The 20,064-nt window shown below is 53.3% G+C and overlaps 31 non-coding genes across 31 annotated transcripts; all 31 read left to right on the forward strand.

Moving 5' to 3' along the window:
* Positions 1 to 264: 264 nt before the first annotated feature.
* Positions 265 to 337, forward strand: TRNAA-AGC (transfer RNA alanine (anticodon AGC)). Its single transcript has one exon. It is a non-coding gene; the product is annotated as a tRNA-Ala (tRNA).
* Positions 338 to 1,007: 670 nt separating this feature from the next.
* On the forward strand, positions 1,008 to 1,078 carry TRNAG-GCC (transfer RNA glycine (anticodon GCC)). The gene has a single exon. It is a non-coding gene; the product is annotated as a tRNA-Gly (tRNA).
* Positions 1,079 to 1,439: 361 nt separating this feature from the next.
* Positions 1,440 to 1,512, forward strand: TRNAA-UGC (transfer RNA alanine (anticodon UGC)). Its single transcript has one exon. It is a non-coding gene; the product is annotated as a tRNA-Ala (tRNA).
* A 575-nt stretch (positions 1,513 to 2,087) lies between these two features.
* Positions 2,088 to 2,158, forward strand: TRNAG-GCC (transfer RNA glycine (anticodon GCC)). Its single transcript has one exon. It is a non-coding gene; the product is annotated as a tRNA-Gly (tRNA).
* Positions 2,159 to 2,476: 318 nt separating this feature from the next.
* TRNAA-AGC (transfer RNA alanine (anticodon AGC)) lies at positions 2,477 to 2,549 on the forward strand. The gene has a single exon. It is a non-coding gene; the product is annotated as a tRNA-Ala (tRNA).
* A 670-nt stretch (positions 2,550 to 3,219) lies between these two features.
* Positions 3,220 to 3,290, forward strand: TRNAG-GCC (transfer RNA glycine (anticodon GCC)). The gene has a single exon. It is a non-coding gene; the product is annotated as a tRNA-Gly (tRNA).
* A 361-nt stretch (positions 3,291 to 3,651) lies between these two features.
* TRNAA-UGC (transfer RNA alanine (anticodon UGC)) lies at positions 3,652 to 3,724 on the forward strand. Its single transcript has one exon. It is a non-coding gene; the product is annotated as a tRNA-Ala (tRNA).
* Positions 3,725 to 4,299: 575 nt separating this feature from the next.
* On the forward strand, positions 4,300 to 4,370 carry TRNAG-GCC (transfer RNA glycine (anticodon GCC)). The gene has a single exon. It is a non-coding gene; the product is annotated as a tRNA-Gly (tRNA).
* Positions 4,371 to 4,688: 318 nt separating this feature from the next.
* Positions 4,689 to 4,761, forward strand: TRNAA-AGC (transfer RNA alanine (anticodon AGC)). The gene has a single exon. It is a non-coding gene; the product is annotated as a tRNA-Ala (tRNA).
* A 670-nt stretch (positions 4,762 to 5,431) lies between these two features.
* Positions 5,432 to 5,502, forward strand: TRNAG-GCC (transfer RNA glycine (anticodon GCC)). Its single transcript has one exon. It is a non-coding gene; the product is annotated as a tRNA-Gly (tRNA).
* Positions 5,503 to 5,863: 361 nt separating this feature from the next.
* TRNAA-UGC (transfer RNA alanine (anticodon UGC)) lies at positions 5,864 to 5,936 on the forward strand. Its single transcript has one exon. It is a non-coding gene; the product is annotated as a tRNA-Ala (tRNA).
* A 575-nt stretch (positions 5,937 to 6,511) lies between these two features.
* TRNAG-GCC (transfer RNA glycine (anticodon GCC)) lies at positions 6,512 to 6,582 on the forward strand. The gene has a single exon. It is a non-coding gene; the product is annotated as a tRNA-Gly (tRNA).
* A 331-nt stretch (positions 6,583 to 6,913) lies between these two features.
* TRNAA-AGC (transfer RNA alanine (anticodon AGC)) lies at positions 6,914 to 6,986 on the forward strand. The gene has a single exon. It is a non-coding gene; the product is annotated as a tRNA-Ala (tRNA).
* Positions 6,987 to 7,656: 670 nt separating this feature from the next.
* On the forward strand, positions 7,657 to 7,727 carry TRNAG-GCC (transfer RNA glycine (anticodon GCC)). The gene has a single exon. It is a non-coding gene; the product is annotated as a tRNA-Gly (tRNA).
* A 361-nt stretch (positions 7,728 to 8,088) lies between these two features.
* Positions 8,089 to 8,161, forward strand: TRNAA-UGC (transfer RNA alanine (anticodon UGC)). The gene has a single exon. It is a non-coding gene; the product is annotated as a tRNA-Ala (tRNA).
* Positions 8,162 to 9,125: 964 nt separating this feature from the next.
* Positions 9,126 to 9,198, forward strand: TRNAA-AGC (transfer RNA alanine (anticodon AGC)). Its single transcript has one exon. It is a non-coding gene; the product is annotated as a tRNA-Ala (tRNA).
* Positions 9,199 to 10,300: 1,102 nt separating this feature from the next.
* Positions 10,301 to 10,373, forward strand: TRNAA-UGC (transfer RNA alanine (anticodon UGC)). Its single transcript has one exon. It is a non-coding gene; the product is annotated as a tRNA-Ala (tRNA).
* A 575-nt stretch (positions 10,374 to 10,948) lies between these two features.
* TRNAG-GCC (transfer RNA glycine (anticodon GCC)) lies at positions 10,949 to 11,019 on the forward strand. Its single transcript has one exon. It is a non-coding gene; the product is annotated as a tRNA-Gly (tRNA).
* A 318-nt stretch (positions 11,020 to 11,337) lies between these two features.
* TRNAA-AGC (transfer RNA alanine (anticodon AGC)) lies at positions 11,338 to 11,410 on the forward strand. Its single transcript has one exon. It is a non-coding gene; the product is annotated as a tRNA-Ala (tRNA).
* Positions 11,411 to 12,512: 1,102 nt separating this feature from the next.
* TRNAA-UGC (transfer RNA alanine (anticodon UGC)) lies at positions 12,513 to 12,585 on the forward strand. The gene has a single exon. It is a non-coding gene; the product is annotated as a tRNA-Ala (tRNA).
* Positions 12,586 to 13,160: 575 nt separating this feature from the next.
* On the forward strand, positions 13,161 to 13,231 carry TRNAG-GCC (transfer RNA glycine (anticodon GCC)). Its single transcript has one exon. It is a non-coding gene; the product is annotated as a tRNA-Gly (tRNA).
* Positions 13,232 to 13,549: 318 nt separating this feature from the next.
* TRNAA-AGC (transfer RNA alanine (anticodon AGC)) lies at positions 13,550 to 13,622 on the forward strand. Its single transcript has one exon. It is a non-coding gene; the product is annotated as a tRNA-Ala (tRNA).
* A 1,102-nt stretch (positions 13,623 to 14,724) lies between these two features.
* On the forward strand, positions 14,725 to 14,797 carry TRNAA-UGC (transfer RNA alanine (anticodon UGC)). The gene has a single exon. It is a non-coding gene; the product is annotated as a tRNA-Ala (tRNA).
* A 575-nt stretch (positions 14,798 to 15,372) lies between these two features.
* TRNAG-GCC (transfer RNA glycine (anticodon GCC)) lies at positions 15,373 to 15,443 on the forward strand. Its single transcript has one exon. It is a non-coding gene; the product is annotated as a tRNA-Gly (tRNA).
* A 318-nt stretch (positions 15,444 to 15,761) lies between these two features.
* Positions 15,762 to 15,834, forward strand: TRNAA-AGC (transfer RNA alanine (anticodon AGC)). The gene has a single exon. It is a non-coding gene; the product is annotated as a tRNA-Ala (tRNA).
* A 670-nt stretch (positions 15,835 to 16,504) lies between these two features.
* Positions 16,505 to 16,575, forward strand: TRNAG-GCC (transfer RNA glycine (anticodon GCC)). Its single transcript has one exon. It is a non-coding gene; the product is annotated as a tRNA-Gly (tRNA).
* A 361-nt stretch (positions 16,576 to 16,936) lies between these two features.
* Positions 16,937 to 17,009, forward strand: TRNAA-UGC (transfer RNA alanine (anticodon UGC)). The gene has a single exon. It is a non-coding gene; the product is annotated as a tRNA-Ala (tRNA).
* A 575-nt stretch (positions 17,010 to 17,584) lies between these two features.
* On the forward strand, positions 17,585 to 17,655 carry TRNAG-GCC (transfer RNA glycine (anticodon GCC)). The gene has a single exon. It is a non-coding gene; the product is annotated as a tRNA-Gly (tRNA).
* A 318-nt stretch (positions 17,656 to 17,973) lies between these two features.
* TRNAA-AGC (transfer RNA alanine (anticodon AGC)) lies at positions 17,974 to 18,046 on the forward strand. Its single transcript has one exon. It is a non-coding gene; the product is annotated as a tRNA-Ala (tRNA).
* A 670-nt stretch (positions 18,047 to 18,716) lies between these two features.
* TRNAG-GCC (transfer RNA glycine (anticodon GCC)) lies at positions 18,717 to 18,787 on the forward strand. Its single transcript has one exon. It is a non-coding gene; the product is annotated as a tRNA-Gly (tRNA).
* Positions 18,788 to 19,148: 361 nt separating this feature from the next.
* Positions 19,149 to 19,221, forward strand: TRNAA-UGC (transfer RNA alanine (anticodon UGC)). Its single transcript has one exon. It is a non-coding gene; the product is annotated as a tRNA-Ala (tRNA).
* Positions 19,222 to 20,064: the final 843 nt, after the last annotated feature.

Raw genomic sequence — 20,064 nt, forward strand, 5'->3', positions numbered from 1 at the left:
TGCCTCAAGGCACAAGGTGTTTCTTGTCGAGAATGTATTAGGCGGTGTGAGTGCTTTTTGAAACCACCTTCTCCCAATGACATCATTGAAACCCATGGGGCCATACTTCAGAAGGGGCTCAGTTGTCCAAGGTCTTGGGGGAGTGGCTCTCCTGGTGTCTAGCGGCCAGAGCAAGTTGTGGATTTAGCAAAACTGCCTATAGTTTACACATAGCCCAGGAGAGGACAGGGATCAGCCATAGCACAAGCAACAACCTCAAGCAAAGGGGGATTAGCTCAAATGGTAGAGCGCTCGCTTAGCATGCGAGAGGTAGCGGGATCGATGCCCGCATTCTCCAAATGCAGCTTTCCTGATTTGCCAGGAGACACCTTGCTTTTGTGTTTGATGTTGAAGCTTGGAACCGAGCGCCGTGAGCAACATGGGAAGCCGGAGTCCTCCTCATAACGCGTGCCAAGGCGTTGCCACGTTTTTGTGGTGGCAACTGTGGCTTCAGCCAAAGTCACGTAGGCAGTGTTGGACAAAAGCAATCTAGTAAACAAAGCACGAGCAGGCCTCCATGGCCAAGAGACAATATTTCATTAGCGCAAAAGGTGCCAGTGCCATGCTTACGCTGAGAGCTTTGGACTCGTTGAATCACCTGAATCAGGTTCAACTTCTCTTTGTGTGCGAAAGAAAGGCCTTTGGGCCCGCACGCAAGCAAATATCGATTGGCATAGGAAAGGGCAACGTAGCAGAGGATGGTTTCGATCCATCGACCTCTGGGTTATGGGCCCAGCACGCTTCCGCTGCGCCACTCTGCTCTTGTCGCTGACCAACCTCAACAACCACATGTGGATGTAGTTTGCCAGCGATTCCCACGGGGAGTGGGTCCATGTGGCAAAGTCACAATGTAGACGACTAGGCGTTTCCATTGATTTTCGACCAGCGAATCCCAAGTCAAGCGTGGGCGAGAGCTGGACTCTCCTAGACCAGCTGAGCGAGGGTGGTGGCAAGTGGCCCGGCGTGGAGCATTGGTGGTTCAGTGGTAGAATTCTCGCCTGCCACGCGGGAGGCCCGGGTTCGATTCCCGGCCAATGCAATTATGGGCTCTTTGTGTTTGCAGCGCTCTCCCCCAATTTCCAGCCCCGTGGAGTGCATCAAGGCACAAGGTGTTTCTTGTCGAGAATGTACTAGGCGGTGTGAGTGCTTTTTGAAACCAGCCTTCTCCCAATTACATCATTGAAACCCATGGGGCCATACCTCTGAAGGGGCTCAGTTGTCAAAGGTCGTAGGAGGGAAAAAAAAGGGGGGTGCAAACCTTCTACGCTAGGAAAGCGGGTGGCTCTCCTGGTGTCTAGCGGCCAGAGCAGGTTGTGGATTTCGCAAAACTGACTATATTTTACACATAGCCCAGGAGAGGACAGGGATCAGCCATAGCGCAAGCAACACACTCGAGCAAAGGGGGATTAGCTCAAGTGGCAGAGCGCTCGCTTTGCATGCGAGAGGTAGCGGGATCGATGCCCGCATTCTCCAAACGCAGCTTTCCTGGTTTCACGGGAGGCACCTTGCTTTTGTGTTTGATGTTGAAGCTTGGAACCGAGCGCCGTGAGCAACATGGGAAGCCGGAGTGCTCCTCATAACATGTGCCAAGGCATTGCCACGTTTTTGTGGTGGCATCTGTGGCTTCAGCCAAAGTCACGTAGGCAGTATTGGACAAAAGCAATCAATTAAAGAAAGCACGACCAGGCTTCCATGGCCAAGAGACAATATTCCATTAGGGGGAAAGGTGCCAGTGCCATGCTTACGCTGATAGCTTTGGACTCGTTGAATCACCTGAATCAGGTTCAACTTCTCTTTGTGTGCGAAAGAAAGGCCTTTGGGCCCGCAAGCAAATATCGATTGGCATAGGAAAAGGCAACGTAGCAGAGGATGGTTTAGATCCATCGACCTCTGGGTTATGGGCCCAGCACGCTTCCGCTGCGCCACTCTGCTCTTGTCGCTGACCATCCTCATGGACTTCGACAAGCGAATCCCAAGTCAAGCGTGGGCGAGAGCTGGACTCTCCTAGGCCAGCTGAGCGAGGGTGGTGGCGCCTGGCCCGGCGTGGAGCATTGGTGGTTCAGTGGTAGAATTCTCGCCTGCCACGCGGGAGGCCCGGGTTCGATTCCCGGCCAATGCAATTATGGGCTCTTGGTGTTTGTAGCTCTCTCCCCCAATTTCCAGCCCCATGGAATGCCTCAAGGCACAAGGTGTTTCTTGTCGAGAATGTATTAGGCGGTGTGAGTGCTTTTTGAAACCACCTTCTCCCAATGACATCATTGAAACCCATGGGGCCATACTTCAGAAGGGGCTCAGTTGTCCAAGGTCTTGGGGGAGTGGCTCTCCTGGTGTCTAGCGGCCAGAGCAAGTTGTGGATTTAGCAAAACTGCCTATAGTTTACACATAGCCCAGGAGAGGACAGGGATCAGCCATAGCACAAGCAACAACCTCAAGCAAAGGGGGATTAGCTCAAATGGTAGAGCGCTCGCTTAGCATGCGAGAGGTAGCGGGATCGATGCCCGCATTCTCCAAATGCAGCTTTCCTGATTTGCCAGGAGACACCTTGCTTTTGTGTTTGATGTTGAAGCTTGGAACCGAGCGCCGTGAGCAACATGGGAAGCCGGAGTCCTCCTCATAACGCGTGCCAAGGCGTTGCCACGTTTTTGTGGTGGCAACTGTGGCTTCAGCCAAAGTCACGTAGGCAGTGTTGGACAAAAGCAATCTAGTAAACAAAGCACGAGCAGGCCTCCATGGCCAAGAGACAATATTTCATTAGCGCAAAAGGTGCCAGTGCCATGCTTACGCTGAGAGCTTTGGACTCGTTGAATCACCTGAATCAGGTTCAACTTCTCTTTGTGTGCGAAAGAAAGGCCTTTGGGCCCGCACGCAAGCAAATATCGATTGGCATAGGAAAGGGCAACGTAGCAGAGGATGGTTTCGATCCATCGACCTCTGGGTTATGGGCCCAGCACGCTTCCGCTGCGCCACTCTGCTCTTGTCGCTGACCAACCTCAACAACCACATGTGGATGTAGTTTGCCAGCGATTCCCACGGGGAGTGGGTCCATGTGGCAAAGTCACAATGTAGACGACTAGGCGTTTCCATTGATTTTCGACCAGCGAATCCCAAGTCAAGCGTGGGCGAGAGCTGGACTCTCCTAGACCAGCTGAGCGAGGGTGGTGGCAAGTGGCCCGGCGTGGAGCATTGGTGGTTCAGTGGTAGAATTCTCGCCTGCCACGCGGGAGGCCCGGGTTCGATTCCCGGCCAATGCAATTATGGGCTCTTTGTGTTTGCAGCGCTCTCCCCCAATTTCCAGCCCCGTGGAGTGCATCAAGGCACAAGGTGTTTCTTGTCGAGAATGTACTAGGCGGTGTGAGTGCTTTTTGAAACCAGCCTTCTCCCAATTACATCATTGAAACCCATGGGGCCATACCTCTGAAGGGGCTCAGTTGTCAAAGGTCGTAGGAGGGAAAAAAAAGGGGGGTGCAAACCTTCTACGCTAGGAAAGCGGGTGGCTCTCCTGGTGTCTAGCGGCCAGAGCAGGTTGTGGATTTCGCAAAACTGACTATATTTTACACATAGCCCAGGAGAGGACAGGGATCAGCCATAGCGCAAGCAACACACTCGAGCAAAGGGGGATTAGCTCAAGTGGCAGAGCGCTCGCTTTGCATGCGAGAGGTAGCGGGATCGATGCCCGCATTCTCCAAACGCAGCTTTCCTGGTTTCACGGGAGGCACCTTGCTTTTGTGTTTGATGTTGAAGCTTGGAACCGAGCGCCGTGAGCAACATGGGAAGCCGGAGTGCTCCTCATAACATGTGCCAAGGCATTGCCACGTTTTTGTGGTGGCATCTGTGGCTTCAGCCAAAGTCACGTAGGCAGTATTGGACAAAAGCAATCAATTAAAGAAAGCACGACCAGGCTTCCATGGCCAAGAGACAATATTCCATTAGGGGGAAAGGTGCCAGTGCCATGCTTACGCTGATAGCTTTGGACTCGTTGAATCACCTGAATCAGGTTCAACTTCTCTTTGTGTGCGAAAGAAAGGCCTTTGGGCCCGCAAGCAAATATCGATTGGCATAGGAAAAGGCAACGTAGCAGAGGATGGTTTAGATCCATCGACCTCTGGGTTATGGGCCCAGCACGCTTCCGCTGCGCCACTCTGCTCTTGTCGCTGACCATCCTCATGGACTTCGACAAGCGAATCCCAAGTCAAGCGTGGGCGAGAGCTGGACTCTCCTAGGCCAGCTGAGCGAGGGTGGTGGCGCCTGGCCCGGCGTGGAGCATTGGTGGTTCAGTGGTAGAATTCTCGCCTGCCACGCGGGAGGCCCGGGTTCGATTCCCGGCCAATGCAATTATGGGCTCTTGGTGTTTGTAGCTCTCTCCCCCAATTTCCAGCCCCATGGAATGCCTCAAGGCACAAGGTGTTTCTTGTCGAGAATGTATTAGGCGGTGTGAGTGCTTTTTGAAACCACCTTCTCCCAATGACATCATTGAAACCCATGGGGCCATACTTCAGAAGGGGCTCAGTTGTCCAAGGTCTTGGGGGAGTGGCTCTCCTGGTGTCTAGCGGCCAGAGCAAGTTGTGGATTTAGCAAAACTGCCTATAGTTTACACATAGCCCAGGAGAGGACAGGGATCAGCCATAGCACAAGCAACAACCTCAAGCAAAGGGGGATTAGCTCAAATGGTAGAGCGCTCGCTTAGCATGCGAGAGGTAGCGGGATCGATGCCCGCATTCTCCAAATGCAGCTTTCCTGATTTGCCAGGAGACACCTTGCTTTTGTGTTTGATGTTGAAGCTTGGAACCGAGCGCCGTGAGCAACATGGGAAGCCGGAGTCCTCCTCATAACGCGTGCCAAGGCGTTGCCACGTTTTTGTGGTGGCAACTGTGGCTTCAGCCAAAGTCACGTAGGCAGTGTTGGACAAAAGCAATCTAGTAAACAAAGCACGAGCAGGCCTCCATGGCCAAGAGACAATATTTCATTAGCGCAAAAGGTGCCAGTGCCATGCTTACGCTGAGAGCTTTGGACTCGTTGAATCACCTGAATCAGGTTCAACTTCTCTTTGTGTGCGAAAGAAAGGCCTTTGGGCCCGCACGCAAGCAAATATCGATTGGCATAGGAAAGGGCAACGTAGCAGAGGATGGTTTCGATCCATCGACCTCTGGGTTATGGGCCCAGCACGCTTCCGCTGCGCCACTCTGCTCTTGTCGCTGACCAACCTCAACAACCACATGTGGATGTAGTTTGCCAGCGATTCCCACGGGGAGTGGGTCCATGTGGCAAAGTCACAATGTAGACGACTAGGCGTTTCCATTGATTTTCGACCAGCGAATCCCAAGTCAAGCGTGGGCGAGAGCTGGACTCTCCTAGACCAGCTGAGCGAGGGTGGTGGCAAGTGGCCCGGCGTGGAGCATTGGTGGTTCAGTGGTAGAATTCTCGCCTGCCACGCGGGAGGCCCGGGTTCGATTCCCGGCCAATGCAATTATGGGCTCTTTGTGTTTGCAGCGCTCTCCCCCAATTTCCAGCCCCGTGGAGTGCATCAAGGCACAAGGTGTTTCTTGTCGAGAATGTACTAGGCGGTGTGAGTGCTTTTTGAAACCAGCCTTCTCCCAATTACATCATTGAAACCCATGGGGCCATACCTCTGAAGGGGCTCAGTTGTCAAAGGTCGTAGGAGGGAAAAAAAAGGGGGGTGCAAACCTTCTACGCTAGGAAAGCGGGTGGCTCTCCTGGTGTCTAGCGGCCAGAGCAGGTTGTGGATTTCGCAAAACTGACTATATTTTACACATAGCCCAGGAGAGGACAGGGATCAGCCATAGCGCAAGCAACACACTCGAGCAAAGGGGGATTAGCTCAAGTGGCAGAGCGCTCGCTTTGCATGCGAGAGGTAGCGGGATCGATGCCCGCATTCTCCAAACGCAGCTTTCCTGGTTTCACGGGAGGCACCTTGCTTTTGTGTTTGATGTTGAAGCTTGGAACCGAGCGCCGTGAGCAACATGGGAAGCCGGAGTGCTCCTCATAACATGTGCCAAGGCATTGCCACGTTTTTGTGGTGGCATCTGTGGCTTCAGCCAAAGTCACGTAGGCAGTATTGGACAAAAGCAATCAATTAAAGAAAGCACGACCAGGCTTCCATGGCCAAGAGACAATATTCCATTAGGGGGAAAGGTGCCAGTGCCATGCTTACGCTGAGAGCTTTGGACTCGTTGAATCACCTGAATCAGGTTCAACTTCTCTTTGTGTGCGAAAGAAAGGCCTTTGGGCCCGCAAGCAAATATCGATTGGCATAGGAAAAGGCAACGTAGCAGAGGATGGTTTCGATCCATCGACCTCTGGGTTATGGGCCCAGCACGCTTCCGCTGCGCCACTCTGCTCTTGTCGCTGGCCATCCTCATGGATTTCGACAAGCGAATCCCAAGTCAAGCGTGGGCGAGAGCTGGACTCTCCTAGGCCAGCTGAGCGAGGGTGGTGGCGCCTGGCCCGGCGTGGAGCATTGGTGGTTCAGTGGTAGAATTCTCGCCTGCCACGCGGGAGGCCCGGGTTCGATTCCCGGCCAATGCAATTATGGGCTCTTGGTGTTTGTAGCTCTCTCCCCCAATTTCCAGCCCCATGGAATGCCTCAAGGCACAAGGTGTTTCTTGTCGAGAATGTATTAGGCGGTGTGAGTGCTTTTTGAAACCACCTTCTCCCAATGACATCATTGAAACCCATGGGGCCATACTTCAGAAGGGGCTCAGTTGTCCAAGGTCTTGGGGGAGTGGCTCTCCTGGTGTCTAGCGGCCAGAGCAAGTTGTGGATTTAGCAAAACTGCCTATAGTTTACACATAGCCCAGGAGAGGACAGGGATCAGCCATAGCACAAGCAACAACCTCAAGCAACAACCTCAAGCAAAGGGGGATTAGCTCAAATGGTAGAGCGCTCGCTTAGCATGCGAGAGGTAGCGGGATCGATGCCCGCATTCTCCAAATGCGGCTTTCCTGATTTGCCAGGAGACACCTTGCTTTTGTGTTTGATGTTGAAGCTTGGAACCGAGCGCCGTGAGCAACATGGGAAGCCGGAGTCCTCCTCATAACGCGTGCCAAGGCGTTGCCACGTTTTTGTGGTGGCAACTGTGGCTTCAGCCAAAGTCACGTAGGCAGTGTTGGACAAAAGCAATCTAGTAAACAAAGCACGAGCAGGCCTCCATGGCCAAGAGACAATATTTCATTAGCGCAAAAGGTGCCAGTGCCATGCTTACGCTGAGAGCTTTGGACTCGTTGAATCACCTGAATCAGGTTCAACTTCTCTTTGTGTGCGAAAGAAAGGCCTTTGGGCCCGCACGCAAGCAAATATCGATTGGCATAGGAAAGGGCAACGTAGCAGAGGATGGTTTCGATCCATCGACCTCTGGGTTATGGGCCCAGCACGCTTCCGCTGCGCCACTCTGCTCTTGTCGCTGACCAACCTCAACAACCACATGTGGATGTAGTTTGCCAGCGATTCCCACGGGGAGTGGGTCCATGTGGCAAAGTCACAATGTAGACGACTAGGCGTTTCCATTGATTTTCGACCAGCGAATCCCAAGTCAAGCGTGGGCGAGAGCTGGACTCTCCTAGACCAGCTGAGCGAGGGTGGTGGCAAGTGGCCCGGCGTGGAGCATTGGTGGTTCAGTGGTAGAATTCTCGCCTGCCACGCGGGAGGCCCGGGTTCGATTCCCGGCCAATGCAATTATGGGCTCTTTGTGTTTGCAGCGCTCTCCCCCAATTTCCAGCCCCGTGGAGTGCATCAAGGCACAAGGTGTTTCTTGTCGAGAATGTACTAGGCGGTGTGAGTGCTTTTTGAAACCAGCCTTCTCCCAATTACATCATTGAAACCCATGGGGCCATACCTCTGAAGGGGCTCAGTTGTCAAAGGTCGTAGGAGGGAAAAAAAAGGGGGGTGCAAACCTTCTACGCTAGGAAAGCGGGTGGCTCTCCTGGTGTCTAGCGGCCAGAGCAGGTTGTGGATTTCGCAAAACTGACTATATTTTACACATAGCCCAGGAGAGGACAGGGATCAGCCATAGCGCAAGCAACACACTCGAGCAAAGGGGGATTAGCTCAAGTGGCAGAGCGCTCGCTTTGCATGCGAGAGGTAGCGGGATCGATGCCCGCATTCTCCAAACGCAGCTTTCCTGGTTTCACGGGAGGCACCTTGCTTTTGTGTTTGATGTTGAAGCTTGGAACCGAGCGCCGTGAGCAACATGGGAAGCCGGAGTGCTCCTCATAACATGTGCCAAGGCATTGCCACGTTTTTGTGGTGGCATCTGTGGCTTCAGCCAAAGTCACGTAGGCAGTATTGGACAAAAGCAATCAATTAAAGAAAGCACGACCAGGCTTCCATGGCCAAGAGACAATATTCCATTAGGGGGAAAGGTGCCAGTGCCATGCTTACGCTGAGAGCTTTGGACTCGTTGAATCACCTGAATCAGGTTCAACTTCTCTTTGTGTGCGAAAGAAAGGCCTTTGGGCCCGCAAGCAAATATCGATTGGCATAGGAAAAGGCAACGTAGCAGAGGATGGTTTCGATCCATCGACCTCTGGGTTATGGGCCCAGCACGCTTCCGCTGCGCCACTCTGCTCTTGTCGCTGGCCATCCTCATGGATTTCGACAAGCGAATCCCAAGTCAAGCGTGGGCGAGAGCTGGACTCTCCTAGGCCAGCTGAGCGAGGGTGGTGGCGCCTGGCCCGGCGTGGAGCATTGGTGGTTCAGTGGTAGAATTCTCGCCTGCCACGCGGGAGGCCTGGGTTCGATTCCCGGCCAATGCAATTATGGGCTCTTGGTGTTTGTAGCTCTCTCCCCCAATTTCCAGCCCCATGGAATGCCTCAAGGCACAAGGTGTTTCTTGTCGAGAATGTATTAGGCGGTGTGAGTGCTTTTTGAAACCACCTTCTCCCAATGACATCATTGAAACCCATGGGGCCATACTTCAGAAGGGGCTCAGTTGTCCAAGGTCTTGGGGGAGTGGCTCTCCTGGTGTCTAGCGGCCAGAGCAAGTTGTGGATTTAGCAAAACTGCCTATAGTTTACACATAGCCCAGGAGAGGACAGGGATCAGCCATAGCACAAGCAACAACCTCAAGCAAAGGGGGATTAGCTCAAATGGTAGAGCGCTCGCTTAGCATGCGAGAGGTAGCGGGATCGATGCCCGCATTCTCCAAATGCAGCTTTCCTGATTTGCCAGGAGACACCTTGCTTTTGTGTTTGATGTTGAAGCTTGGAACCGAGCGCCGTGAGCAACATGGGAAGCCGGAGTCCTCCTCATAACGCGTGCCAAGGCGTTGCCACGTTTTTGTGGTGGCAACTGTGGCTTCAGCCAAAGTCACGTAGGCAGTGTTGGACAAAAGCAATCTAGTAAACAAAGCACGAGCAGGCCTCCATGGCCAAGAGACAATATTTCATTAGCGCAAAAGGTGCCAGTGCCATGCTTACGCTGAGAGCTTTGGACTCGTTGAATCACCTGAATCAGGTTCAACTTCTCTTTGTGTGCGAAAGAAAGGCCTTTGGGCCCGCACGCAAGCAAATATCGATTGGCATAGGAAAGGGCAACGTAGCAGAGGATGGTTTCGATCCATCGACCTCTGGGTTATGGGCCCAGCACGCTTCCGCTGCGCCACTCTGCTCTTGTCGCTGACCAACCTCAACAACCACATGTGGATGTAGTTTGCCAGCGATTCCCACGGGGAGTGGGTCCATGTGGCAAAGTCACAATGTAGACGACTAGGCGTTTCCATTGATTTTCGACCAGCGAATCCCAAGTCAAGCGTGGGCGAGAGCTGGACTCTCCTAGACCAGCTGAGCGAGGGTGGTGGCAAGTGGCCCGGCGTGGAGCATTGGTGGTTCAGTGGTAGAATTCTCACCTGCCACGCGGGAGGCCCGGGTTCGATTCCCGGCCAATGCAATTATGGGCTCTTTGTGTTTGCAGCGCTCTCCCCCAATTTCCAGCCCCGTGGAGTGCATCAAGGCACAAGGTGTTTCTTGTCGAGAATGTACTAGGCGGTGTGAGTGCTTTTTGAAACCAGCCTTCTCCCAATTACATCATTGAAACCCATGGGGCCATACCTCTGAAGGGGCTCAGTTGTCAAAGGTCGTAGGAGGGAAAAAAAAGGGGGGTGCAAACCTTCTACGCTAGGAAAGCGGGTGGCTCTCCTGGTGTCTAGCGGCCAGAGCAGGTTGTGGATTTCGCAAAACTGACTATATTTTACACATAGCCCAGGAGAGGACAGGGATCAGCCATAGCGCAAGCAACACACTCGAGCAAAGGGGGATTAGCTCAAGTGGCAGAGCGCTCGCTTTGCATGCGAGAGGTAGCGGGATCGATGCCCGCATTCTCCAAACGCAGCTTTCCTGGTTTCACGGGAGGCACCTTGCTTTTGTGTTTGATGTTGAAGCTTGGAACCGAGCGCCGTGAGCAACATGGGAAGCCGGAGTGCTCCTCATAACATGTGCCAAGGCATTGCCACGTTTTTGTGGTGGCATCTGTGGCTTCAGCCAAAGTCACGTAGGCAGTATTGGACAAAAGCAATCAATTAAAGAAAGCACGACCAGGCTTCCATGGCCAAGAGACAATATTCCATTAGGGGGAAAGGTGCCAGTGCCATGCTTACGCTGAGAGCTTTGGACTCGTTGAATCACCTGAATCAGGTTCAACTTCTCTTTGTGTGCGAAAGAAAGGCCTTTGGGCCCGCAAGCAAATATCGATTGGCATAGGAAAAGGCAACGTAGCAGAGGATGGTTTCGATCCATCGACCTCTGGGTTATGGGCCCAGCACGCTTCCGCTGCGCCACTCTGCTCTTGTCGCTGGCCATCCTCATGGATTTCGACAAGCGAATCCCAAGTCAAGCGTGGGCGAGAGCTGGACTCTCCTAGGCCAGCTGAGCGAGGGTGGTGGCGCCTGGCCCGGCGTGGAGCATTGGTGGTTCAGTGGTAGAATTCTCGCCTGCCACGCGGGAGGCCCGGGTTCGATTCCCGGCCAATGCAATTATGGGCTCTTGGTGTTTGTAGCTCTCTCCCCCAATTTCCAGCCCCATGGAATGCCTCAAGGCACAAGGTGTTTCTTGTCGAGAATGTATTAGGCGGTGTGAGTGCTTTTTGAAACCACCTTCTCCCAATGACATCATTGAAACCCATGGGGCCATACTTCAGAAGGGGCTCAGTTGTCCAAGGTCTTGGGGGAGTGGCTCTCCTGGTGTCTAGCGGCCAGAGCAAGTTGTGGATTTAGCAAAACTGCCTATAGTTTACACATAGCCCAGGAGAGGACAGGGATCAGCCATAGCACAAGCAACAACCTCAAGCAAAGGGGGATTAGCTCAAATGGTAGAGCGCTCGCTTAGCATGCGAGAGGTAGCGGGATCGATGCCCGCATTCTCCAAATGCAGCTTTCCTGATTTGCCAGGAGACACCTTGCTTTTGTGTTTGATGTTGAAGCTTGGAACCGAGCGCCGTGAGCAACATGGGAAGCCGGAGTCCTCCTCATAACGCGTGCCAAGGCGTTGCCACGTTTTTGTGGTGGCAACTGTGGCTTCAGCCAAAGTCACGTAGGCAGTGTTGGACAAAAGCAATCTAGTAAACAAAGCACGAGCAGGCCTCCATGGCCAAGAGACAATATTTCATTAGCGCAAAAGGTGCCAGTGCCATGCTTACGCTGAGAGCTTTGGACTCGTTGAATCACCTGAATCAGGTTCAACTTCTCTTTGTGTGCGAAAGAAAGGCCTTTGGGCCCGCACGCAAGCAAATATCGATTGGCATAGGAAAGGGCAACGTAGCAGAGGATGGTTTCGATCCATCGACCTCTGGGTTATGGGCCCAGCACGCTTCCGCTGCGCCACTCTGCTCTTGTCGCTGACCAACCTCAACAACCACATGTGGATGTAGTTTGCCAGCGATTCCCACGGGGAGTGGGTCCATGTGGCAAAGTCACAATGTAGACGACTAGGCGTTTCCATTGATTTTCGACCAGCGAATCCCAAGTCAAGCGTGGGCGAGAGCTGGACTCTCCTAGACCAGCTGAGCGAGGGTGGTGGCAAGTGGCCCGGCGTGGAGCATTGGTGGTTAAGTGGTAGAATTCTCGCCTGCCACGCGGGAGGCCCGGGTTCGATTCCCGGCCAATGCAATTATGGGCTCTTTGTGTTTGCAGCGCTCTCCCCCAATTTCCAGCCCCGTGGAGTGCATCAAGGCACAAGGTGTTTCTTGTCGAGAATGTACTAGGCGGTGTGAGTGCTTTTTGAAACCAGCCTTCTCCCAATTACATCATTGAAACCCATGGGGCCATACCTCTGAAGGGGCTCAGTTGTCAAAGGTCGTAGGAGGGAAAAAAAAGGGGGGTGCAAACCTTCTACGCTAGGAAAGCGGGTGGCTCTCCTGGTGTCTAGCGGCCAGAGCAGGTTGTGGATTTCGCAAAACTGACTATATTTTACACATAGCCCAGGAGAGGACAGGGATCAGCCATAGCGCAAGCAACACACTCGAGCAAAGGGGGATTAGCTCAAGTGGCAGAGCGCTCGCTTTGCATGCGAGAGGTAGCGGGATCGATGCCCGCATTCTCCAAACGCAGCTTTCCTGGTTTCACGGGAGGCACCTTGCTTTTGTGTTTGATGTTGAAGCTTGGAACCGAGCGCCGTGAGCAACATGGGAAGCCGGAGTGCTCCTCATAACATGTGCCAAGGCATTGCCACGTTTTTGTGGTGGCATCTGTGGCTTCAGCCAAAGTCACGTAGGCAGTATTGGACAAAAGCAATCAATTAAAGAAAGCACGACCAGGCTTCCATGGCCAAGAGACAATATTCCATTAGGGGGAAAGGTGCCAGTGCCATGCTTACGCTGAGAGCTTTGGACTCGTTGAATCACCTGAATCAGGTTCAACTTCTCTTTGTGTGCGAAAGAAAGGCCTTTGGGCCCGCAAGCAAATATCGATTGGCATAGGAAAAGGCAACGTAGCAGAGGATGGTTTCGATCCATCGACCTCTGGGTTATGGGCCCAGCACGCTTACGCTGCGCCACTCTGCTCTTGTCGCTGGCCATCCTCATGGATTTCGACAAGCGAATCCCAAGTCAAGCGTGGGCGAGAGCTGGACTCTCCTAGGCCAGCTGAGCGAGGGTGGTGGCGCCTGGCCCGGCGTGGAGCATTGGTGGTTCAGTGGTAGAATTCTCGCCTGCCACGCGGGAGGCCCGGGTTCGATTCCCGGCCAATGCAATTATGGGCTCTTGGTGTTTGTAGCTCTCTCCCCCAATTTCCAGCCCCATGGAATGCCTCAAGGCACAAGGTGTTTCTTGTCGAGAATGTATTAGGCGGTGTGAGTGCTTTTTGAAACCACCTTCTCCCAATGACATCATTGAAACCCATGGGGCCATACTTCAGAAGGGGCTCAGTTGTCCAAGGTCTTGGGGGAGTGGCTCTCCTGGTGTCTAGCGGCCAGAGCAAGTTGTGGATTTAGCAAAACTGCCTATAGTTTACACATAGCCCAGGAGAGGACAGGGATCAGCCATAGCACAAGCAACAACCTCAAGCAAAGGGGGATTAGCTCAAATGGTAGAGCGCTCGCTTAGCATGCGAGAGGTAGCGGGATCGATGCCCGCATTCTCCAAATGCAGCTTTCCTGATTTGCCAGGAGACACCTTGCTTTTGTGTTTGATGTTGAAGCTTGGAACCGAGTGCCGTGAGCAACATGGGAAGCCGGAGTCCTCCTCATAACGCGTGCCAAGGCGTTGCCACGTTTTTGTGGTGGCAACTGTGGCTTCAGCCAAAGTCACGTAGGCAGTGTTGGACAAAAGCAATCTAGTAAACAAAGCACGAGCAGGCCTCCATGGCCAAGAGACAATATTTCATTAGCGCAAAAGGTGCCAGTGCCATGCTTACGCTGAGAGCTTTGGACTCGTTGAATCACCTGAATCAGGTTCAACTTCTCTTTGTGTGCAAAAGAAAGGCCTTTGGGCCCGCACGCAAGCAAATATCGATTGGCATAGGAAAGGGCAACGTAGCAGAGGATGGTTTCGATCCATCGACCTCTGGGTTATGGGCCCAGCACGCTTCCGCTGCGCCACTCTGCTCTTGTCGCTGACCAACCTCAACAACCACATGTGGATGTAGTTTGCCAGCGATTCCCACGGGGAGTGGGTCCATGTGGCAAAGTCACAATGTAGACGACTAGGCGTTTCCATTGATTTTCGACCAGCGAATCCCAAGTCAAGCGTGGGCGAGAGCTGGACTCTCCTAGACCAGCTGAGCGAGGGTGGAGGCAAGTGGCCCGGCGTGGAGCATTGGTGGTTAAGTGGTAGAATTCTCGCCTGCCACGCGGGAGGCCCGGGTTCGATTCCCGGCCAATGCAATTATGGGCTCTTTGTGTTTGCAGCGCTCTCCCCCAATTTCCAGCCCCGTGGAGTGCATCAAGGCACAAGGTGTTTCTTGTCGAGAATGTACTAGGCGGTGTGAGTGCTTTTTGAAACCAGCCTTCTCCCAATTACATCATTGAAACCCATGGGGCCATACCTCTGAAGGGGCTCAGTTGTCAAAGGTCGTAGGAGGGAAAAAAAAGGGGGGTGCAAACCTTCTACGCTAGGAAAGCGGGTGGCTCTCCTGGTGTCTAGCGGCCAGAGCAGGTTGTGGATTTCGCAAAACTGACTATATTTTACACATAGCCCAGGAGAGGACAGGGATCAGCCATAGCGCAAGCAACACACTCGAGCAAAGGGGGATTAGCTCAAGTGGCAGAGCGCTCGCTTTGCATGCGAGAGGTAGCGGGATCGATGCCCGCATTCTCCAAACGCAGCTTTCCTGGTTTCACGGGAGGCACCTTGCTTTTGTGTTTGATGTTGAAGCTTGGAACCGAGCGCCGTGAGCAACATGGGAAGCCGGAGTGCTCCTCATAACATGTGCCAAGGCATTGCCACGTTTTTGTGGTGGCATCTGTGGCTTCAGCCAAAGTCACGTAGGCAGTATTGGACAAAAGCAATCAATTAAAGAAAGCACGACCAGGCTTCCATGGCCAAGAGACAATATTCCATTAGGGGGAAAGGTGCCAGTGCCATGCTTACGCTGAGAGCTTTGGACTCGTTGAATCACCTGAATCAGGTTCAACTTCTCTTTGTGTGCGAAAGAAAGGCCTTTGGGCCCGCAAGCAAATATCGATTGGCATAGGAAAAGGCAACGTAGCAGAGGATGGTTTCGATCCATCGACCTCTGGGTTATGGGCCCAGCACGCTTCCGCTGCGCCACTCTGCTCTTGTCGCTGGCCATCCTCATGGATTTCGACAAGCGAATCCCAAGTCAAGCGTGGGCGAGAGCTGGACTCTCCTAGGCCAGCTGAGCGAGGGTGGTGGCGCCTGGCCCGGCGTGGAGCATTGGTGGTTCAGTGGTAGAATTCTCGCCTGCCACGCGGGAGGCCCGGGTTCGATTCCCGGCCAATGCAATTATGGGCTCTTGGTGTTTGTAGCTCTCTCCCCCAATTTCCAGCCCCATGGAATGCCTCAAGGCACAAGGTGTTTCTTGTCGAGAATGTATTAGGCGGTGTGAGTGCTTTTTGAAACCACCTTCTCCCAATGACATCATTGAAACCCATGGGGCCATACTTCAGAAGGGGCTCAGTTGTCCAAGGTCTTGGGGGAGTGGCTCTCCTGGTGTCTAGCGGCCAGAGCAAGTTGTGGATTTAGCAAAACTGCCTATAGTTTACACATAGCCCAGGAGAGGACAGGGATCAGCCATAGCACAAGCAACAACCTCAAGCAAAGGGGGATTAGCTCAAATGGTAGAGCGCTCGCTTAGCATGCGAGAGGTAGCGGGATCGATGCCCGCATTCTCCAAATGCAGCTTTCCTGATTTGCCAGGAGACACCTTGCTTTTGTGTTTGATGTTGAAGCTTGGAACCGAGCGCCGTGAGCAACATGGGAAGCCGGAGTCCTCCTCATAACGCGTGCCAAGGCGTTGCCACGTTTTTGTGGTGGCAACTGTGGCTTCAGCCAAAGTCACGTAGGCAGTGTTGGACAAAAGCAATCTAGTAAACAAAGCACGAGCAGGCCTCCATGGCCAAGAGACAATATTTCATTAGCGCAAAAGGTGCCAGTGCCATGCTTACGCTGAGAGCTTTGGACTCGTTGAATCACCTGAATCAGGTTCAACTTCTCTTTGTGTGCGAAAGAAAGGCCTTTGGGCCCGCACGCAAGCAAATATCGATTGGCATAGGAAAGGGCAACGTAGCAGAGGATGGTTTCGATCCATCGACCTCTGGGTTATGGGCCCAGCACGCTTCCGCTGCACCACTCTGCTCTTGTCGCTGACCAACCTCAACAACCACATGTGGATGTAGTTTGCCAGCGATTCCCACGGGGAGTGGGTCCATGTGGCAAAGTCACAATGTAGACGACTAGGCGTTTCCATTGATTTTCGACCAGCGAATCCCAAGTCAAGCGTGGGCGAGAGCTGGACTCTCCTAGACCAGCTGAGCGAGGGTGGTGGCAAGTGGCCCGGCGTGGAGCATTGGTGGTTCAGTGGTAGAATTCTCGCCTGCCACGCGGGAGGCCCGGGTTCGATTCCCGGCCAATGCAATTATGGGCTCTTTGTGTTTGCAGCGCTCTCCCCCAATTTCCAGCCCCGTGGAGTGCATCAAGGCACAAGGTGTTTCTTGTCGAGAATGTACTAGGCGGTGTGAGTGCTTTTTGAAACCAGCCTTCTCCCAATTACATCATTGAAACCCATGGGGCCATACCTCTGAAGGGGCTCAGTTGTCAAAGGTCGTAGGAGGGAAAAAAAAGGGGGGTGCAAACCTTCTACGCTAGGAAAGCGGGTGGCTCTCCTGGTGTCTAGCGGCCAGAGCAGGTTGTGGATTTCGCAAAACTGACTATATTTTACACATAGCCCAGGAGAGGACAGGGATCAGCCATAGCGCAAGCAACACACTCGAGCAAAGGGGGATTAGCTCAAGTGGCAGAGCGCTCGCTTTGCATGCGAGAGGTAGCGGGATCGATGCCCGCATTCTCCAAACGCAGCTTTCCTGGTTTCACGGGAGGCACCTTGCTTTTGTGTTTGATGTTGAAGCTTGGAACCGAGCGCCGTGAGCAACATGGGAAGCCGGAGTGCTCCTCATAACATGTGCCAAGGCATTGCCACGTTTTTGTGGTGGCATCTGTGGCTTCAGCCAAAGTCACGTAGGCAGTATTGGACAAAAGCAATCAATTAAAGAAAGCACGACCAGGCTTCCATGGCCAAGAGACAATATTCCATTAGGGGGAAAGGTGCCAGTGCCATGCTTACGCTGAGAGCTTTGGACTCGTTGAATCACCTGAATCAGGTTCAACTTCTCTTTGTGTGCGAAAGAAAGGCCTTTGGGCCCGCAAGCAAATATCGATTGGCATAGGAAAAGGCAACGTAGCAGAGGATGGTTTCGATCCATCGACCTCTGGGTTATGGGCCCAGCACGCTTCCGCTGCACCACTCTGCTCTTGTCGCTGGCCATCCTCATGGATTTCGACAAGCGAATCCCAAGTCAAGCGTGGGCGAGAGCTGGACTCTCCTAGGCCAGCTGAGCGAGGGTGGTGGCGCCTGGCCCGGCGTGGAGCATTGGTGGTTCAGTGGTAGAATTCTCGCCTGCCACGCGGGAGGCCCGGGTTCGATTCCCGGCCAATGCAATTATGGGCTCTTGGTGTTTGTAGCTCTCTCCCCCAATTTCCAGCCCCATGGAATGCCTCAAGGCACAAGGTGTTTCTTGTCGAGAATGTATTAGGCGGTGTGAGTGCTTTTTGAAACCACCTTCTCCCAATGACATCATTGAAACCCATGGGGCCATACTTCAGAAGGGGCTCAGTTGTCCAAGGTCTTGGGGGAGTGGCTCTCCTGGTGTCTAGCGGCCAGAGCAAGTTGTGGATTTAGCAAAACTGCCTATAGTTTACACATAGCCCAGGAGAGGACAGGGATCAGCCATAGCACAAGCAACAACCTCAAGCAAAGGGGGATTAGCTCAAATGGTAGAGCGCTCGCTTAGCATGCGAGAGGTAGCGGGATCGATGCCCGCATTCTCCAAATGCAGCTTTCCTGATTTGCCAGGAGACACCTTGCTTTTGTGTTTGATGTTGAAGCTTGGAACCGAGCGCCGTGAGCAACATGGGAAGCCGGAGTCCTCCTCATAACGCGTGCCAAGGCGTTGCCACGTTTTTGTGGTGGCAACTGTGGCTTCAGCCAAAGTCACGTAGGCAGTGTTGGACAAAAGCAATCTAGTAAACAAAGCACGAGCAGGCCTCCATGGCCAAGAGACAATATTTCATTAGCGCAAAAGGTGCCAGTGCCATGCTTACGCTGAGAGCTTTGGACTCGTTGAATCACCTGAATCAGGTTCAACTTCTCTTTGTGTGCGAAAGAAAGGCCTTTGGGCCCGCACGCAAGCAAATATCGATTGGCATAGAAAAAGGCAACGTAGCAGAGGATGGTTTCGATCCATCGACCTCTGGGTTATGGGCCCAGCACGCTTCCGCTGCGCCACTCTGCTCTTGTCGCTGACCAACCTCAACAACCACATGTGGATGTAGTTTGCCAGCGATTCCCACGGGGAGTGGGTCCATGTGGCAAAGTCACAATGTAGACGACTAGGCGTTTCCATTGATTTTCGACCAGCGAATCCCAAGTCAAGCGTGGGCGAGAGCTGGACTCTCCTAGACCAGCTGAGCGAGGGTGGTGGCAAGTGGCCCGGCGTGGAGCATTGGTGGTTCAGTGGTAGAATTCTCGCCTGCCACGCGGGAGGCCCGGGTTCGATTCCCGGCCAATGCAATTATGGGCTCTTTGTGTTTGCAGCGCTCTCCCCCAATTTCCAGCCCCGTGGAGTGCATCAAGGCACAAGGTGTTTCTTGTCGAGAATGTACTAGGCGGTGTGAGTGCTTTTTGAAACCAGCCTTCTCCCAATTACATCATTGAAACCCATGGGGCCATACCTCTGAAGGGGCTCAGTTGTCAAAGGTCGTAGGAGGGAAAAAAAAGGGGGGTGCAAACCTTCTACGCTAGGAAAGCGGGTGGCTCTCCTGGTGTCTAGCGGCCAGAGCAGGTTGTGGATTTCGCAAAACTGACTATATTTTACACATAGCCCAGGAGAGGACAGGGATCAGCCATAGCGCAAGCAACACACTCGAGCAAAGGGGGATTAGCTCAAGTGGCAGAGCGCTCGCTTTGCATGCGAGAGGTAGCGGGATCGATGCCCGCATTCTCCAAACGCAGCTTTCCTGGTTTCACGGGAGGCACCTTGCTTTTGTGTTTGATGTTGAAGCTTGGAACCGAGCGCCGTGAGCAACATGGGAAGCCGGAGTGCTCCTCATAACATGTGCCAAGGCATTGCCACGTTTTTGTGGTGGCATCTGTGGCTTCAGCCAAAGTCACGTAGGCAGTATTGGACAAAAGCAATCAATTAAAGAAAGCACGACCAGGCTTCCATGGCCAAGAGACAATATTCCATTAGGGGGAAAGGTGCCAGTGCCATGCTTACGCTGAGAGCTTTGGACTCGTTGAATCACCTGAATCAGGTTCAACTTCTCTTTGTGTGCGAAAGAAAGGCCTTTGGGCCCGCAAGCAAATATCGATTGGCATAGGAAAAGGCAACGTAGCAGAGGATGGTTTCGATCCATCGACCTCTGGGTTATGGGCCCAGCACGCTTCCGCTGCGCCACTCTGCTCTTGTCGCTGGCCATCCTCATGGATTTCGACAAGCGAATCCCAAGTCAAGCGTGGGCGAGAGCTGGACTCTCCTAGGCCAGCTGAGCGAGGGTGGTGGCGCCTGGCCCGGCGTGGAGCATTGGTGGTTCAGTGGTAGAATTCTCGCCTGCCACGCGGGAGGCCCGGGTTTGATTCCCGGCCAATGCAATTATGGGCTCTTGGTGTTTGTAGCTCTCTCCCCCAATTTCCAGCCCCATGGAATGCCTCAAGGCACAAGGTGTTTCTTGTCGAGAATGTATTAGGCGGTGTGAGTGCTTTTTGAAACCACCTTCTCCCAATGACATCATTGAAACCCATGGGGCCATACTTCAGAAGGGGCTCAGTTGTCCAAGGTCTTGGGGGAG

The sequence above is a fragment of the Lithobates pipiens genome, unplaced genomic scaffold, assembly GCF_037356315.1.
Source record: "Lithobates pipiens isolate NorthernLeopardFrog02 unplaced genomic scaffold, aLitPip1_a1.2 Scaffold_18, whole genome shotgun sequence".
In the NCBI taxonomy this organism is placed as follows: domain Eukaryota; kingdom Metazoa; phylum Chordata; class Amphibia; order Anura; family Ranidae; genus Lithobates; species Lithobates pipiens.